Source organism: Vulpes vulpes, chromosome 4, assembly GCF_048418805.1.
Source record: "Vulpes vulpes isolate BD-2025 chromosome 4, VulVul3, whole genome shotgun sequence".
NCBI classification, from domain to species: domain Eukaryota; kingdom Metazoa; phylum Chordata; class Mammalia; order Carnivora; family Canidae; genus Vulpes; species Vulpes vulpes.
The window spans coordinates 17,828,799-17,843,166 of NC_132783.1; positions in this window are offsets into that span (position 1 = coordinate 17,828,799).

Consider the following 14,368-nt stretch of genomic DNA (forward strand, 5'->3'; position numbering starts at 1 on the left):
TCTGAATTTCCATAAATGTAGGGAACCAGGTTTTAGACAGTAAAAACATAAACATTTCTGGCTAAGCCAGAGAAAGAACATGAGTTGTATCTGATATTGTTTATTGAGGGACCACTCTACTTTTTTTGATAAAGTTGAAAATGGGACATGGGGCAGTGTTCTCTCTACAGGAAATATCTGGCCATCCATGGTGGCTAATTTTATGTGTCAACGTGGCTAGGCCATGCTACCCAGAAATTTAGTCAAATATTATTCTAGATGTTTCTGTGAAAGTATTTTTTAGATGACATTAAGATTTAAATCAGCAGACTGAGTAAAGTCGATTACCAGTACTCTGCAATGTGGGTGGATCTCTTCCAAGCAGTTGAAAGCCTTAATGGAAAAAGACTGACCACTCCTGAATTCTGACAACATATTGCCTTCAGACTTGAACTGCAGCATCAACTGTTCCCTGTGTCTCTAGCTTGTCAGGCTACCCTGCAGCTTTTGGACTTGCCAGCCTCCATAGTTGCATGAGCCAATTCCTTAAAATAAAATTTTCTCTTTCTATACATATGTGTATATTCTGTTGGTTCTGATTCTCTGGAGAATTCTAAGACTCTATCCTACATTAACTTGGAAACTTCTTTGGAGAGTGAGTTCACAATGTCTCCACACTGACTCTCCTCTATTCTATTTTTAGAGGCAGACCATTCTAATACCTTTATTTTTCTTGGAGAAAAAGAATAGGCATTATCTACAGATGAGGCGAAAGAATAAATGAAGCCAAACACAGATGTTTCATAAATGTTGATAGATGTAGTACAATATGTAATTTCTTCATGTGAACTAATTTTAATACACCAAAAAATGAAAAAATGAAAGGGAAGTAGAAGATAAGAGGAGAAAAGGAGATCAAGAATGAGAAGGAGGAGAAAAAGAAATGAAATTATTAAAATGAACAATAGATCTTAAAAAAAACTAAAACAAAAAACAGCATCCGTCCAGGATGAATCAATATGTTGGCCGAGCCCTTTTCTAGTAAAATGATATTTAGTTGTAAGAAAAGCAACCACAAAGGGTTTTTTTCTTCTCTCTCTGTCTTAAACATTTTTTTTAAATTTATGATTCGTACAATGTCTACTTCAAAGTCTCATTTAAAATTTCTATAGTGAATCATCCTCATTGCATATTTTCTGAGTAATAGTAGTGAATCACTTTTTTAAAATGTTTTAAGTACTTAATGTTCCTTAGCATTCAACACTTAATATATTTGCTAAATGTACTATATATGAATGCTGCTAAACAGCATTGTAAAATCATCATTTTCCATAGAATTGAGTTAGTATTGAAATGAGATATGAAGGGACAGTGTCTTGTTTCTGGCATTCCAGAAAATATATTAATTGTTGACAAGATCATGAAGCAGAATAACAGTATAAATATAAAAACGCTGGCACTTGAAGTCAAAAGATCTAGATCCTAGTCCCAGCTCTCACTACCAGGGTCATCTTAGGCAAAACTATTTGATATCTCTACGCTTCAGTCCCAGCTTTATCAGTAATATCTGAACATTATTATGAGTATTATGAGAGAGATTATTTAATGTGAGAGTGTTTAGGACAGAGAGGGATTCATCTACACCAATGCAGTTTAAGGAGATGTGGAATCACTAATGTTATACACAGTATGGTAGAAGAAGGTGAGAGAGTCAAGAGGACATTCAAGGATCTTACCTTGAAGTTCTGGGCTAGGAACAGTGTGACACAAAGAGCTAAGGGACCTTCTGCACTAACAAGAAAGGCTATAATTGGGCCAGCGTTGGGTTTTTCTCTCTCCTGGGCCAGGGGAAGGGTGAGAGACGTATGGCCATACAAGGTTGCAGAAAAGAAGTGGAAGTCGCTGCTGGATGAGGCCGTATGGTCTGGGGATCCATGCTGTCTCTGATGGCAGGTGGCAGAAATAATCCCTTCAGCCGAGGAGACCTCTGGCAGGCAGCATCAGAATGTCCAGAGAGCTTGCTTCTAAGGGACTCCAAAATATTCCAGGAATGTTTCCTTGGAAAGGTTAGTCTTTGATATTCAGAAACCCATGTGTGGATAAAAACCTCACCTCCCTGAATTACGGAAAGGATCATATCCACAAGGGACTGAGAGTAGGGCTTGGTACCTAGCAGACCTTCATTAAATGGTAGTTGTGTTACCGTTACTATTGTTGTTAATGTTAAATGGGAGAAGGGGGTGAGGGAAATTAAAGTCCATGGCAAAGGAGGGCCCTCTGTAGATGATTCTAATTTATTCTAGATGATTTAAATTATTCTAGAAAGGATTAAAAAAAACATCTGGTTTTTGCTGAATGAGCAGAACATAATCATAAAACTGATAGAGCTCAGAGGATTCATCTGAGTATCTGACTTACAATTGGAGATGGGGCAGGAAAGCTTCTAGATGAAGACCATTTAGAGCTGCCTGGCGTAGGCACTAATGACTCCTCAAATCACTCCATGTTCACCCAGGGTGAGAGCCCCGGGATGGCTTGTGTGCACATGTGAACAAGCAGGTGATTATGTTAAAGCATTTAATCCCCGTGTCCCTATTTGTTAATGTGAGTAGGAATACTGGCAAGGGGACCTGATACACTCCTCTAAAGTCCAGGCACTTTATCTGTTTGACTTATTTAATATTCATAACCACCTAATAAAGCTTGTATCCTTCCTTCCATTTGATATGTGAAGAGATGGGAGTGCAGAGAGCTCCAGTGATTTTTCCCAGCAAGTACAGAAACTGGGATTGAAATCCAGGGCAGTGCCACCTCCAAACCCTGCATCTGTGCGGTCTTCTTGTGCTCTCTTCCCTTGACCGCATTATTCCCTAAGCTCTCCTCTGTTTAGCATCAAAGTTCATTTTACATGGCACTTGGCAGGAAAACTGTGAACACTGACCTGAGCTTTTTGAAGTGGTTTCCTCGTGAGTGTTGTTTACCATCACTGAGCGGCTTGTTTCTCAGAGGGCTGGTGGGTATTGGTGATGGCACATAATGAAGCAGCCTGCACTTTCTTTGGCCACAAACCACTTGTGCCCCTAAACAGAAGAAGGAACAAAGGAAAATCAAGCATGCAGCAATGGTACAAGTGTTACACGGCAAAAAACATAATTTCTTGCTTTACCTCCTTGATGGATACTGTCTTAAAACATACGCTTTCCTTTTACTATTTTCTTTACAGAGAGCACACCTTATACGTCTATTAACATTAAGTATCTTTTCTGTGCTTTAAATTGGATATTTTTTCTTCATTTAAAATAATGTATGTAAAATTAATGGTGCTAAGATATTTACCGGAGTGCTGATCATTTCTTTAACTCTGGGCAGCTCAGGTGGCTCAGTGGTTTAGCGCCGCCTTCAGCCCAGGGCCTGATCCTGGAGACTCGGGATCGGGATCGAGTCCCACTTCAGGCTCCCTGCGGAGCCTGCTTCTCTCTGTCTGTGTCTCTCATGAATAAATAAATAAAACTTAAAATTTTTTTTTCAATTCTGTGATACCAAAATGCAACTAAGCAGGAAAAAAGAGAAATAGGTTCTAAATTGACAAGGTTTATGTCCTTTTCAAAAATGAAGGAAGTTAAATTTGGATCTTCATAGTATTGCTTTCACTAATTCTAGTTTCAACATTACAGAATTAGTTGGGAAGCAAGCGTCTTTTCAGCCTTCTGTCACTCCAAATATATTCATTTTTAATTAGAAATTTTCCCGGTTAACTAAAATTGGGTCATATCAAACCTTCTAAAATATGACACTTAAAGTTTAGCTTTTGCCATCCCGGTAATACGTATGACAACATGAAGAATACTTCTTATCATAGATGTCAATAGTTTTATTCAGAAAAGACTCCCACATTTACTGTAGTTCCCAGTGGTTCTTCTACATGTTCATAAAATAATTACTCTTTGAGAGAGATGTTCAAAGCATGTATGAGTCGTTTTCCAGGCAATCACCCACTCCATTCTCTGATGGTTAGGATTTAGTATTTCGCAAGTAAAAACATCACTTTTTCTTATTGTTACAAAACCTGGATTTTGAATGTAGAGAAGGCTCAAAGCAGCAGAGTATTGTTGGTAAAAGGTGAGATGCTAGAAACCATTCTGCCGCCTTTCATTTCTGCGACTTCCCACCACTTTTGTTCACTGATGTTGTATATGCTATAGGTGTCCGCCTTCACAACTTTCCACTTGCGTGGAATTCCATCTGTTTAATCAAATCGAAACAAAATGTAGTGTCAAGGTCCTTGTACCTTAAAAGATTTCCTTCCTATTATCTTGTTAACCCATTGCATCATTCAGAAGAATAAATACCCCAGCTCAGCACACAGGAAATGTAACCAGAAAAAAAAAAGGAAATAGAGAATATTAAGATACATACATGTATGTGTCACACACACATGCACATGTACAAAATATATGGTCTATGTAACAGACAAGTCAATGATTTGTTAAACACATATAATGATATTTGCCTAGTGTATTTAAAATAATAAACCCTGATAATTAAAATTGGATTTTTTTCTCATTTTTTCAAGGAAAGTAATACATTATGATATGATCCTGAATTTGTGGCAGAACTGTGTAGCAGGAAAAAGGTATAGCTGGATTCCAAATTCACTCGCAGTGTCTTCACACGTGCAAAGGACATGTAGCTTCTTCATTTCTCTATGGCTGACTTCATTCCCCTATGAGCCTCTATCCTGCTGGATGGAGCAGACATTTAGAGGCACCAACAAATGATTGATGATTTAAACAGTATCCTTTTAGTCTAAATTCCAATCTATTCAAATATGATATGATCCCATCAATCAGAACTAGTTTAAATGTTTTGTTCTGGGCGATCCCGTTTTTCAGTCAATTCTCAGGCTCTTAGAATGCCCCCCACCCCGCCCTTTTGGGTAGCAGCTGGGTGTATGAGGAGCTTTCCCTGTGCTCTTTGTGATATCCCTGGCCACCATGCACTGGCTGCCGTCCTCTGAAATCTGACCGCCTTGCCTCTTCCCCTGGGCTTCTTGCTGGTGGCTGCTCCTGAATTCTCAGGCTGGCGTGATGGGTCTGTGCTTTCTCAGGTCAGCCTGAGACCAAGATTTCTCTCTGGTGACTTGGCCCTTGAAGGTTGGCTGCAACCTAGCTTCAAAGCCATTTTGCTTGGCCTGGAGATTTCTGCCAAGTTGGACAGCCAACACCATCTGCTTTCTTCTGCAGCTCTCCTCCTGCCAGCAGAAACTTCAGAACTCACTGTGTTGTCTGAGGGCCAAGGGTCCTCAAGAGGGCCATCTCATACACTCTCTAAATGTGGGGTAGCCCAGCATGCACTGCAAACCAGTGCTCTCCCACCAGGACAGATAGGAGTAGAGCTGCTCTGCTACTCTAGCAGATCTGTCCCTGTTGGGGATTCAGCCAAGAGGAAGAGGCCAGGACACCTTTCGTCACCTGCCTCTTTCCCCACATGTACGTATTCACAAGTTCTTCTCACACTCCTGTTCCAGCTGTCTAATCCTCCCTCCTTACACCAAACTTCAAGATCAAGTCTCCGGATCAGGTTCTTCCCATGTTAATAAGGTGTTAGGAAAAGTGTTTTATTTTTCAAAAAAATCTGAAAAAAGAAAAACCTTATTTTGGTTTTCAGAAGGCAAGTCGTGAATCTTTCTTTGCACTCCTGCCACAAAAAGTTCAAATACACAACCTTCCCTCCACCTCCAGCTTCTCCTTTGCCCCTGGCCTTTTCTGCAGGTTCCAAATAGGAAAGCCCAGTAATATATTTCCAAAAGATGTTATTCTTGTTCCATGTGCAAAAAGAGCTGCAATTTCAAGGGTTTCTAGATTAATAAACCCATAAAGGAATCATATTTTACTCTGAATGCTAGCAAGCCTTGATATTCGAGAGATTTTTATTTATGGCTAGACTTAGTCTAGCACTAATGTGGCATCAGCAGGAGAAGGCTTTTGAAAATTTTATGTCTGACAGACTTGTTATTTAATATAATTATTTCCTCTATCATTTCATGTATGGTCATCCTTAAATAGCTGAATGACTCTCTCTTTGTTAATAAAATATGTGTTAAAGTTCATTTAATCAATACTTCAAAATAATTCAATATTCTACACTGTATTCGGAAGATGACCTCAGACTTTATCACTGAAATAAGATTTTGAATTCATTTTATTAAATCTAGTATGAGGCTTTAGGTAAGTACCTAAGACTCTGTACATGATTTCCTTGCTAGAAAAAAACCCAACAAACTGTCAAGAAAAAACTGTCATTTGATTATCTCTACAACTCTTGAACTTAGGAATTTTTAAAAGAGTTCCATGAATTCCCTGAAATTATATGCAATATTTTGTACTTACATTTTCACAGGAGAAAAATCATAACTTATCAATTCATCTAACCAGGGATTCTGATTCCCAAACAAGGTTAAATTTTCTTCTGTGCTGTATACCCAATAATAGTGAGTGGCCAATCAATTATTTGAGAGATATAGAATATAAATAATAAGTTGCACTTTACAGTGAAATAAGTAGGTTGAAAGGTTCTTACTATGAATAAAATATTAGTTTGTTAAAGGTAAATAATTGTGTAGCTATATAAGCTTTCCTTCATAAAAGATGTAAAATCAAATGAGCTGATTCTCATTTTCCTGAGCCCCTTCTGGCTGACTGAACAAGAGTGTAAACTCCTTAGCACAATACAAAATGCCATTTACAACCAACTCAGCTCAGCACTTCCAGATTTAACTTATCACATTGCCCTCACTCTCTATTTTGGCCAAACCCAATTACTCACTTTCCTCTGAATCTCTCATGCATTTTCAAGCCTCTCTGTTCAAATTCTTTGTCTGGCAAACTCCTACCTATTTCTCAATGTCTCTTCCCCCTTCCTATGTATAGTCACCATCATAGCACATCTCTGCACATCTTCCTGCTGTAATAGCATGCTGGATTGCAATTGTTATTTCCCTGCCCTTACCCACTATTGACAGGACTAACAGGATGATTATATTCATCCCATGTCTCTAGGACTAAGCACGGTGCCTGGCTGAGAGGAGAAACTCAATGTATGCTGGTTTGAATTAATAATTAGGGGATCCAAGAGAGTTAACAAAGGACTCTAGGACAATGGGAGGAAGCTCAACTTTTGGACAAAGAGATAGGAATTCCCCATATTCTCATGAAAATGTCTAGAACAATATGTTATTGTTCTAATGAAGGTATTCAGGTATCAGCTTGCAAGCTATGGCAGCTCAGGCCTTATGCCAGAGCAGAGCACCCTTCTGCATGGAGACCCGGATTGCATCAGGACTCCCCAAGGACTCCTGTCCACCCTACCCTATCTCAGCCTCTGTTACTGTCCCTTCTCATTTCTTTTCTTCCTGCTCCTCTTCCTTTCCCTGTCATTACATCACACCCATCCCTGTCTGCCACACACATACCAGGACCCAGGTGGTATTAATCAAGATGGGTAGTTCTGGGCACTCATCCACTAGCCAGTGTTGGGGCTTGCACATAGTTTATGGTTTGCAAAGCACTGTCACAGTGTCACATATATCATCTCATATAATCTTAATTTGGGCCTACTTGTCTCCGGTCAGCAGATGTAGAGAAAAACATAGCAATTTAAGTCTTCTAAGGCAAAGTACCTGGGTGAGCCCAGCCTGAAACAAGGTCTTTTAACTCTATTTGCACTTTGGAATCCATGTTGGAAAACAGAGCAAAGATAGATGACAGTGTCCTTAGTTTAACCAAATATTAATAAAAATATTTTTGTTGTTCTAAAAGTAATTAATAGCTAGTAAAAAAATATAAAATACACAAAAGCTATAAAATAAAATTCAGGAAGGATACATTTATCCTTCTCTACTGCCCCCCAAGATCTTTAGGCCAGCTCTTCCAAGGTTACCACCATGAAAAATTTATGTATCCTTCCAAAAATGTGTGTATACATATGTTTTATATAAAAGTATTACATATATTTATAACTGTACACAACTAGAAGTATGTATAAATAACTAGAAGTATGTATATATAAATATGCCCCTATGTGTAAATATGAGACTGTTAAAATATTTAAAAATATAACTTATAAAACCATACATATATGTATTTGTATACATACATATATATAAAATAATTCTATATAAAGCCCTATCTATCCTAACTACATGTGTTGTTTATATATATATGTGTATGTATATACATATACACAGAGACATACATATATATAGTCAACTGTGACCTGAATGTTAAGGGGCATGGCTGGTGGTGGAGGCTGGTGACATTATTTCTGATGGTATGCCAAGTTTAATGAAGTGAATCAGGGAGCAGTTTTTTGTTGTTAGAGAAGATAGCTGTTTATTCAGTGCCAGATCTTCTGTTGGGCCCAGGCTAGTTTGAGCAGTCTTCTTTCCTAAGAAGTTCGGTTTGTGGGTGTCCCCCTAATTAGTGACTCTCAGAAGTTGCTCTGCTATGACAGCAACTGCTGTGACCATTTGAGCTCCAAGACTGATCTGCTGGTTCCTTTGAAACACACCCATTGACATACTCAATGGAGTGGTCTAGAGTGGTAATTGGCTGTTTATTGACTCCACCCCGCCTCCATGTCAGTGACTAGAGGGTAAAGACAATGTTTCAGTCATTTTTGTTGCTCCAGCACAGACCCCATACCTCAGTGAGTGCTTGTTGCACAGATCTGAAGCTGTAACTGGCATTTACAATATCTCACCTGCAAAGTCTCCATAGTGCCCGATGGAGAGGTAGATGCCCTTTCGTACTGAATAGTCATCAAGAGCATCCTCTCTTCTAGACACCATTTGGAAGTAGGTCATTTCTCTTTAGTGCTTCTAACTTCCTCTTCCATCCTCATACTGCTTTGAAACTAGCAAACTGAAGCAAGCCTTTTGGTGTTATCTGTGGACTTGCCAGCTGAGATTATTTTGAGGGAAGGCAATAGTTTTATGTTCTGAAATATTCGTGCAGACTTCACACACACTTTGTTCTACTGGGGAAGAAATAACCTTGAGTCTCTTAGGTGAGACTCATGCAGTAAAAAAAGAAAACTATAAAAATGGAACAACAACAACAAAGTAAGAAGAGAGACAAAAGACCAAGAGCTTCAACTCTATGAATTTGTATACATACATTCTTTAATGACATAGTTGCTAGACTTGGAAGCAGTAAGGTTTGACTGGAACACACCAACTGGAAACCTGGATTCAGCCCCAGCTTTGCCATGGAATCGTGAGGCAGAACTGCTCCATGCTTCAGCTGCCTCATTTGTGGCATGGCCTAACTGGAAAAGAGGAGTCTAAGTCGATACAATAGAGGCACTGATGCTCTGATGAAGTTCCAGGTGGAAGAACCATTCACTTATCCTGTGTTTAGAGGGAGAGTAGAAGTTAAAGGGATATGGATTTTGACCCAGTTTAAGGAAGAACTTTCTAATATAAAGTTTTCAAAAAATGAAATGAACCACTTTGTAAAGGTGATAAATTTTCTGGTACTGGAGAGATTTGAGCTGCCAGGACGGGCTAGAAGAATGTTTTAAGTGGTTTCTGAGTTCCCTGACATTCCTTAAGAATATGATTCTGTGACTAGTTGATCTCTAAGGCAACACTATCGAATATGATTCTGTGACTAGTTGATCTCTAAGGCAACACTATCCGACTGAACTTTTTCTGCAGTGATAAAAATGTGGTATCTCTCTGCTGTCCAAACTGGTAGTCACTAGCCACATGTGACTGCTAAGTACTTGAAATGTGGCTAGTAGGGCAGAGGAACTGAATTTTTAATTTAATTGAATTCTAGCTAATTTCAATGTAAAAGCCACAGATGGCTAATGGCTACTGGCTCTGAAATCTTGATATATTTTTGGGTCTCATCATCGTGGCCTATCACATTATCATCACATACTCTGTCCTGGACACCGTACATAAAATTGCTCTATTTAATATATGGTCTTTATTTAGAGGGAATTAGCTCCTGAGAAAGAAGTAGAACCCATCTAAAAACATGGAGATGAAATAAAGAATAAGATAGTAAATAAACTATTGCCAAACTGGAAAGTGCAGCCAGAGAACATATTGTACAGCCACAATAAAAACACTGGTGTTTCTAAGAAGCAAAAAGATGTGAACTCCCCCTTGTCCTGGGGGTGGGAGGAAAGTAGCTCTGAGCTCAGTGCTCCCAACCAACATGCTGTTGCGCTGAACAGAGGATTCTTCCCGCGGTACATGCTCAATGGGCTGTTCGTTTTTTTCCTATACGTTTTAAGAGTGATAGAGATTTAGAAGAATGTGATAAAGTAACCTCAGGCTTCATGTTACTTCACCAGAAAGAGGAAGTTGTTTGAATTAGAACTTATCATTTCAGATCAGGAAGAGGCCTCGGAGATTATATAATCTAGTCTCTATATTTTACAGAGAAGAAAACCAAAGCCTGAAGCCCAGAAAAGCTTGTGACTTGCCACAGTCACGTGGTTATTAATAGAATCTTTTATTTATGTAAAAAAGTTAATATGCAGTGAATAAGTTACCCATCAAAAATAACCTTTTTCTTCAAAATAAAAACAAAAATAGTGCTTCCCAAGAGCTGAAGAAGAGTCAAAGTTGTCACCGATAGCTTTCCCGAGGAATGTTTCAATCATCTCGTGTTTCCTGAGAGTGTGACAGAGGCCTTTACTGGAAACCTGCTTGGAGGACTGTGCTGAACTTCTGCTTGCGCTTACCTTGGCTAAGACCATGTCTCCTCAGACTTGGTCCAGAGAAAAACTGCAACGTGCTCAGGGTCTGCTCTAGGGCAATATTCTCTCTAACCAAGGCCCTCTGGGGCAGTTCCCAAGAAGAAATTCTTCCCCCCTCCCAGTTCATTGAACATTCTTGCACGTCCCCTAGAGAATGGCAAAATCTAAACAAACAAGTTCTATTTTCAATTTGTCTTTCTGAAAACCGAACTTCACCCACATGAAACTAGCCAGCAGGCTTCAAATGCTGAAGGCTTCTAGGTACTTTCTGAGTTTGCTCTGACTCATGTCTTACCTACATTTTTATCCTTGATTAAAAAAAAAAAAATAAAACAAAATAAAGCCAAGAAATGAGGGCTCTCTTTCAATGTGAACTATTTGAGTCTTCCCACATCTTCAGCTTTTCTCCATTACCACATAAAACTCTTCTTCCTTGAAATGTGTATAGAATTCAGATAACCGGCATATTTGGAAGAATATTATGGAGCATTTAGATTTTGGACATCCAACAATTTAATAGAAGGTACTGTCGTGTCAGGTGCTATGATCTAATCACATTTCTTTTCATAATGACTAACGGATTTTCATGATGTCAGTTGCCCATACAGAAACCATAACTGGCTTTCTTCTGGGATCTTTTTGGATTAAATATGGCCGCCTAAGTCTGGAAGCTTAACATTAATGTCTTTTCTTTCTACCTATCAAACTACTTCTTAAATTCATCCCCAACCTCACTCTAACATAGTGCTTTTCAGCCAGGCTATTCTTACCATTCCCCTTCCCCCAGACTCTTGTTTATGATCTTCTTTATGCCTTTCTTGCATGGCATTCCATACTTTATTCCCTCTATTTGGAACTATCTCCTCTTCCAAAAATGGGCTTAAAGCTGCTTGTCTTCTAGAAACCTTTCCCTCTAATTCCATCCAAGACTTGTGTTCTATCACTTGCTTGCTCTGGGAGCCCCTGAGAGTTTTGTTTTGTATTACTTTTGTGCAAAAAGTGTAAACTTTTAGAGCTAGGGATATGGGGGTGGAACAAAAGACACAATACATTGTTGGCCTCACCCCACCAATCTCCAGATAAGGACTGCAGTTCAGATTTACTGAGTACAATACGTTCAAGATCACACAGAATTAGGTTACATCTCCAAGATCACCACTCTTTTCATTTTATCACATTGCCTTTTACTTTAATATCTACATCATACTAATGACTGAGAAAAATATAAATAACATTACATAATACATAAAGAAAAATTTACAACTGCATTTGAGTGATGCTTATGTTTTTGTTACTTAAAATTATGGCTGTGACAGAGAGACTTCTGGGCCATGTTTCTCAGTTTTACAAAACAGCTTGTAAGATGCAGTTATGAGACTGAGTTGGGGCAAATGGAAGAAGTATAGAAGTAATGTATGTAGTTCCAGGTCTGGCTCATAAAAACCTCCTTGCACACCCCCACGCCCTCTTCTCTTGCTCTGATGGTTGATGTTGGGTTCTAGGGTGACCCTGGAGGCCAGAGTTGTAGATGATAGAGTCATAAGATAAAAAATGCTTGGTCCAGAATCACCTTTTGGAAGAGAGCTGCCTGGTGATTTGAAGCATCCACTTTGAACTGTTTTATGAGCAAGACACTATGATGTTAACAAGCGACTGTGTTAAGCCACTGATATTTTGGCTAGCATCTATCCAAACTAATATACATTCATTGCATAATTCTTAAAACATTCATATGAACTTGATATTATCCCCATTGAAAAAATGGAAAACCCAGAATGAAAGTGGTCACACTTCTCACATGAGGCACAGCCAAGATGTGAACCCAAGTCTATCTGATTCCACATGCTTTTTTTTTTTTTTCATGAATACAGAAGTTCCTGTTATGATGATTCAACTTACAGACTTAGATAAGAACCATTTTATGCGCCTGTGTAGAAATGCATCAACTCTGCTGACCACCAACAGATGGCAGTAGTGGCTGCCTATAGACTGTCACTGAATTTATGAACAAATGGATTTAGGAATATCATAAAATGAAATATAACCTATATGTGCATAGATGAGTTTCTGAATGCTCTGCTGCCTTTTCTCTGTAAGGAATACTTTTACCTTCTTGAGAATTATCACTGCAAGTTATTCAAACTTGTGGGTCTTTAATTCTCTCCTCTGAGAGTGAGCAAATCAGTCTCGAATCCTTTGTACTCAGTATATCCCTTGAGAGGCTGACATTCCGTTGTGCTCATGTGAACTGACCCTCTAGAGAAATTCACACTGGGCTGTCCCTCTCTCCCTTGGGTAGACAGGCTTGGTAGTTGATTATGTTTTGTGATTACTCTTGGCAATGGGTCAACAAGGCTACAACAACTGCCAATTTAAATTTTATTTATTTATTTATTTATTTATTTATTTATTTATTTAGCAACTCTATATTTTAAAATTTCCTCCAATGAATACATGTAATTGTATAATTAAAATAATATTGTAAATGGACACTCAAAACCATGCAAGCAATGTGAAGGACACATTATAAAGAATGAGGTAGTACAGCAGAATGATTAACAAAATAGGCTTTGGATCCTCATAGTACTGAGTTCAAAGCCCTGCTCTGCCACTTTCTGATAGTATGGCTGCAGGAAAGTTCCCTAGCCTTTTAGAGCCTCAGTTTCCCCATCTATAAAAAGGAAGGAGGGTATTACATCTATACTATAGGGTTTTGCAAGGATTAAACACAGTATGAAGCGGAGGGCCTGGGGATGAGATGGAGAATGTGGTAAGGATGATATACATGGGATTACGTTAAAATGGTTTTAATTGACAATAAAATCATAACTAGCAATTGTATACTAATTATTCTCTCACTTCTTAATCAAGTTATTTCCTAGTGTGTATGCAGCTTCAATGCCTTAGATCCTCATACCTTCCTGAAAACAGAAGTCACTTCTTTTTACTCTCCAACATACCTGCTTCATAGAAAAAGAGGGTAGTCAGTCAACACTTCTTGAGTAAGAGAAATATAACATGATCTTTGTTCTATCTTTAAGCATTCAACTTCAGATTTTCATAGAGGAGTTTTTATAGCACCATACCTGTCCATAAAGAAGAGGGAAATCAGGTCTGTCTATTGGGATGCCTAACATGGTGCTATAAAACCAGAGAACTATAGACTATAGAAATATAGACTATATAATGGTAGACTGTAAACTGTGAGAACTATAGATTATTGAAGTGTCCTGAATACTGTGATTGCCACTTACCAATGTGGCTATTTAAATTTAAATACAACTAAAAACACACTTCTTCACACTAGCCACATATCACATGCTCAGTGACCTCATGTGGTGGGTGGCTTCCCCACTGAACAGTGCAGATATAGAATAGTCATTTCAAAGAATTCTACTGGATACTGCTGCTCTAAAACTCCTCAGAAAGGCCCTGAAAGCTGGGGAAAGAGAATTGTCAGAGTTGGGGCCCTTTGGCCAAATACTTCCTTCTTCAATATTAATTTTTAAAAAGGTGATTAAATGCCAACTATGTGATGTATTACTGGCTACAATTTATTAAGTATTTAGTATGTGCAAAACATAATGCTAAACCCTTTACATACATCATTTAT